The 5,084-nt window shown below is 42.2% G+C and overlaps 1 long non-coding RNA gene across 1 annotated transcript; it reads right to left on the reverse strand.

Moving 5' to 3' along the window:
- Nucleotides 1-1,173: 1,173 nt before the first annotated feature.
- LOC120298718 lies at nucleotides 1,174-4,737 on the reverse strand. Its single transcript, XR_005554186.1, has 3 exons — nucleotides 4,176-4,737; nucleotides 2,649-2,807; nucleotides 1,174-1,579 (listed from the first exon to the last, which is right to left on the reverse strand). It is a non-coding gene; the product is annotated as an uncharacterized LOC120298718 (long non-coding RNA).
- Nucleotides 4,738-5,084: the final 347 nt, after the last annotated feature.

Below are 5,084 nucleotides of genomic sequence, written 5' to 3' on the forward strand. Positions count from 1 at the left end.
ACTTCTCTCCCCCCCCCCATTTTAATGACTGCTTATAAAGTTTCTCTTCCTGTAGAAGTTGGTTTGGGAAGGTCCAAGGCCAGTCAGAGCAGGAAATGTGCCAGGATCTTGCTTAGGGTATTGAGCTGAGGGGAGAACTAGGTAAAGTCAGACCAGAAGTGGAGTGTGCTATCTTTAATGACTTCCTCCTGCTCCTTCCATTATACCAGTGGTGGCGAACCTATGGCACACGTGCCAGAGGCGGCACTCAGAGCCCTCTCTGTTGGCACGCGTGCCACTGCCACCAGCAGCAAGTCCATTAGGCCGCCACCGCCGCCTGGAGCAGAAGCCCCATCCAGCACAAAGGCAGTGAAGCGGCCGACTAGCAAGTTCGAATAGAGGTGGTAGAGCAGAGGTCACCAACCATTGTCAATTGGTGAACTGGAAGAAAAGGGAGGGGGAAGCATTTTACATGCGTGCATGTGTGCAGTGGGCCACAAGCATGCACGTGAGGCAAATGGGGCGGGGCTAGTGCCTGCGTGATACTTACTAGCCATGCCCCATTCTTGTGTGGTGCAGCACCTTGTATCTGCACTCTGCAGCGTGGTGGTGGCCATTTTTGCACCTTGCAGCATGGTGGCCCATTTTTTTGCCCCCGGGTTTTGCGTGCCAGAGGTGGCACTCAGAGGCACCTCCCTGCCCCCCGATGCTGATGCGGCCCTGGCACTTTGTGATAAATAAGTGGGTTTTGTGTTGTGGTTTGGGCACTCAATCTGTAAAAGGTTTGCCATCACTGTATTATACTTCTTGTTCCCAAACATGGTAAACTGATTGTTCCTAAAACAAGATTTAAAGGCAAGAATATGGAATGTGGATATGGATGTGGGGAAGAGAATCAGTTCTTCATTCTAGAAAGCCTTTCCTGCCACCCATGAGTTGGCAAGAGAAGTTGGGAAAATGTTCTTTTGGGAGAGTGGAAAAGCTATGATTTTACTACTACTACAAAAAAGCCAGCAGGAGCAGAGCAGGTTATATTATTAAGTTGTACTTATTTTATGCTTTGAAATCTCCTGAGGGACCTAATAGGAGTATACAAATACCATAAATAAATAAAGAAGAGAATAAATCTCTTAAAATTGGTAATAAAGGCTCCACAATTAGCTGCTAAACCCATTTTATTGTTTATTGGTGAAACAATAGAAGCATTTAACCACTAGGTGGAGATGGCTTCATATTCAGTGAGGAATAAACGTGATTGATCTGGCATCTGAAAACATTTTTTTCATATCCTATTTTTTTTTTTGCATTTATTTTTTGGTCAGTGGACTTTGCCTGTTTGAACAGGGAAATGAGTAGAAAGAAACATACATTTCTCAAGACCTGTAGTTTGTATTGGGCTACATTTAACATCTTTTGAGTAGACTTCTCTACACAGCGGAGTTTGTCTTGCTTTCCTACATTCTGCATCTCTTGTGTTGTCCCCATAGCTGTTCAGGAAAGCCGAATGGACACCTAGAAGAGGAATCCAGGGCATCATTGGTCTGCTAGCAATTAGACATCACTGCACAACTGTAAATAGATTTTACAGCAGTGGGAAATCCTGGAAGGGAAAAAAAGCTATTATATATATTTTATATATACTAGCAAATCAAATATTTTCTATACATTCAAAAGATAAATAATGCTCCCATGTCATTATACATCCACCTCATCAGAAAATCTTGTCGAGAAGTTAATGACAGCTTTTCCTTGTTCATTTTTGAATCAAGAAAACTGACTGACAAGCAAATAGTAATTTATTCCAGTCCATAAATCATTATTTGGTTTTGACTATCACTGTTACTACTTTATCTGGAACTGATCTGGGATGTTGCTTGTATAATTATTAGAATGGAATAGAACTGGAAGGGACCTTTGAGGTCTTCTAGTCCAGTCCTGTGTTTAAGCAGGAGACTCTATACCAGTGATGGCGAACCTTTTAGACACTGAGTGCCCACAAAATGCCCTGCCCCCGCTCACTCTGCCCCCTGCCCTGCCCGCCGCAGGGCCACCTACCACTTCCATGGCCCGCCGCAGATCGCCCAGGCGGCCCTGCAGCACCATGGCAGCCAAGTCCTCTGCCCGCACCCCGCAGCATCATCTGTGATGGGGTGCGAGGGTGGAGTCTTGTCCCTGCTGCCCGTCTGCCATGTACTTGGCCACGTTGCTCCGTGTGGGTCATGCCTAGGGGCTACTCTCCTCTAGGGGGCTGCTGGTGAGGACGAGGCTGTGGGGGAAGGCGGGGCTGGGGCAAAAGTGCGCGTGCCCACAGAGAGGGCTCTGAGTGCCACCTCTAGCACCTGTGCCATAGGTTCGCCACCACTGCTCTATACCATTTCAGACAAGTGGCTGTCCAGTCTCTTCTTAAAAACCTGCAGTGATGAAGCACCCACAACTTCTGAAGGCAAGCTGTTCCAGATCCTGCTGTCAAACCAAAAGGCAAAATTGCTGTTTGTGTTCATTCAGTCCATGGTAAATGAAAAATGGATTACATAACCATCACAATAAAACCATAGTCAAGAATCACTCAATGAAGCCATTTTTCACTATAAGGTTTCTGGAATAGCACTATTTTCTACCTAACATCTAGTGGGAGCATATTGATTCCCACACCGTGTTCGTCTACATACCTACAGGTTTGTTGCTGAAACAGAGCTTAGATGACTTTCAACTGGAATTGGATAAGAGACTCCTTTTAAAACAATATTGAATGGCATACAAATGCTGATGGTGGCATTATATTGGTGAGGACTCATCGTGCCTGCAAAAGGGATTTCTTTCAGTTGCCACTGTAAGAGAAGCATGCTTGTATAAACAACACTGAAAGACACAAAAGACCATTGATAATAAAGACACTGAACAGATGGGAGGACAAGAAGACTTCAAAGATGTTTTCCAGTACTAGCAGTAGTAATTTATAAATCCACAGAAATGCTTTATTCCCCCTAGAGGATAACGGTAGGGGTATGGTAGCTTTTGTTTCATCTAGATTGCTAGAGAAAATTATATTTGCCTATATGTAAGAAAATGTAGGGTACGGAGTTAGCTTTATTGTAGGTATTATTTAAACTATTAGGTTGTGGTGAAGGTGGCAACGAACAGACTTTAGGAGGCATTTTAAGAATCATACCTCTGTACGCTAATTGTTCTCTTTGTTATGACTGCCATTTAAAACAAATCAAAGAAAACTCCCTTAAGACTCATTAAGCAGTTTACCAACCCAACACATTAGTGTATTGTGCTAAATATATTTGTTGGAACTGATGTCAACAGTGGCTAACATTTATGAAAAGCTTATGCAATACAGTATCAGAAGAGTTTTGAAATATTCGTTTTTCTGTTTACAAAAACCAGATGATCCTTATTATTTGCATTTCGCCAAAGTTCAATATCATCACACATCTGAACTGTATCATATTAGCATAATATTAGCATAAAAGTCTTAAAACTGAAATGGCTGATTTGACTTTTTCGTTATGAAAAATGATGCTTAAATGGACAATTAGCTTGAACATTTCAACTCTTGGTGGGTTATTGATGACTCCTCTGCAGCCACTTGAAAGACCGTAGAGGAAACTAAGACTAAAAGGTAAAATAGTGGCTGGAATATAGTACAAAGCTATTTATTTAACATGGATATATTTTACTGTGAAATATATACTGTATGAATAAATAGATTTGGTCTGAAACCAATTTTTTATATGTGCTGCTATCAGTATACTGCAGTCAGTGATTTACAGTAGAGAAATTTGCTGGGCACAAGCCCTTTGTACCCTTTGTAGAAGCCTTTGTGTATTTTTGCAGGGATTCACTATGCAAAACAGATCCCGGACTATTTTGTTTGCATTACAGATAATCCTTGATTTACAATGGTTCGTTTAGTGACCATTCAAAGTTACAACGGCACTGAAAAAAGTGACTTATGGGCATTTTTCACACTTACGACCATTGCAGCTTCCCGTGGTCAAATTCAGACACTTGGCAACTGACTCATATTTATGACGGTTGCAGTCTCCTGGGGTCCTTCTCACAAGCGAAGTCAATGGGGAAGCCAGATTCACTTAACAAACGTGTTCCTGACTTAACAACTGCAGTGATTCATTTCAGAGCTCCGCAAGAATGGTTGTAAAATGGGGCAGTGCTCACTTAACAACTACCTTGCTTAGCAACAGAAATTTGGGGTTCAATGGCGGTCGTTGAGGACCAACTGTGTACTTCGTCGCAGAATTCAGGAGCTGTGATTGCTGACTTTTCAGAACTCTGAGTTCGAGTTCATCTTTTAAGATAGCACCCAGGTTTTTTACATGCCTCCAGTCTCCTCTGGCTTGCAGGTTTTGAAGTTTCAGAATGTATTTATCATCTGAGCAGTAAAGAAATGAGGCCTTCCGGGCACCTCAGCCATCTAAATCTTCAGAAGGTAGTGATGATGTTGATGCGGTTAACTTCGGGATCATGAGAACAGGAATATTTTTTTCCATAACGTTCTTTGGACTGAAGATTGAATATTCCAAGAGAGGCAGTGAGGTAGCACACGTGAAAGGAACGGACTTGATGAGGGAGAACAGCTCTGCTGCACACACATTTCTTCTGGGAAATCAACATTTTAAACCAAGTAAGTTATAGGTAGTCCTTGATTTACCACAGTTCACTTAGTGACTGTTCAAAGTTATAATGGCCCTGAAAAAAGTGACTTTTGACCATTTTTCACACTTACAGCCATTGCTGCATTCCCCCATGGGCAAGTGATCAAAATTCAAATGCTTGGCAACTTGGCTCATATTTATGACGGTTGCAGTATCCCAGGGTCACGTGATCACCTTTTGTGTCCCTCCCACAAGCAAAGACAATGGGGAAGTTAGATTCAGCTAACAACCACATTACTAACTTAACAACTGTGGCAAAAAAGGTCGTAAAATGGGGCAATCTCACTTAACAAATGTCTCGCTTAGCAATGGAAATTTCAGACCCAGTTGTGGTCGTAAGCCGAGAACTATCTGTATTTATTTATCTTTTTTCTCTTTTTTTTAGCCAACCTTTCTAGGATTAAACATCTGAAAAACATACCA

This window comes from Crotalus tigris, unplaced genomic scaffold (genome assembly GCF_016545835.1).
Source record: "Crotalus tigris isolate CLP2741 ecotype Arizona unplaced genomic scaffold, ASM1654583v1 scf7180000024119.3904262, whole genome shotgun sequence".
Taxonomy (NCBI): domain Eukaryota; kingdom Metazoa; phylum Chordata; class Lepidosauria; order Squamata; family Viperidae; genus Crotalus; species Crotalus tigris.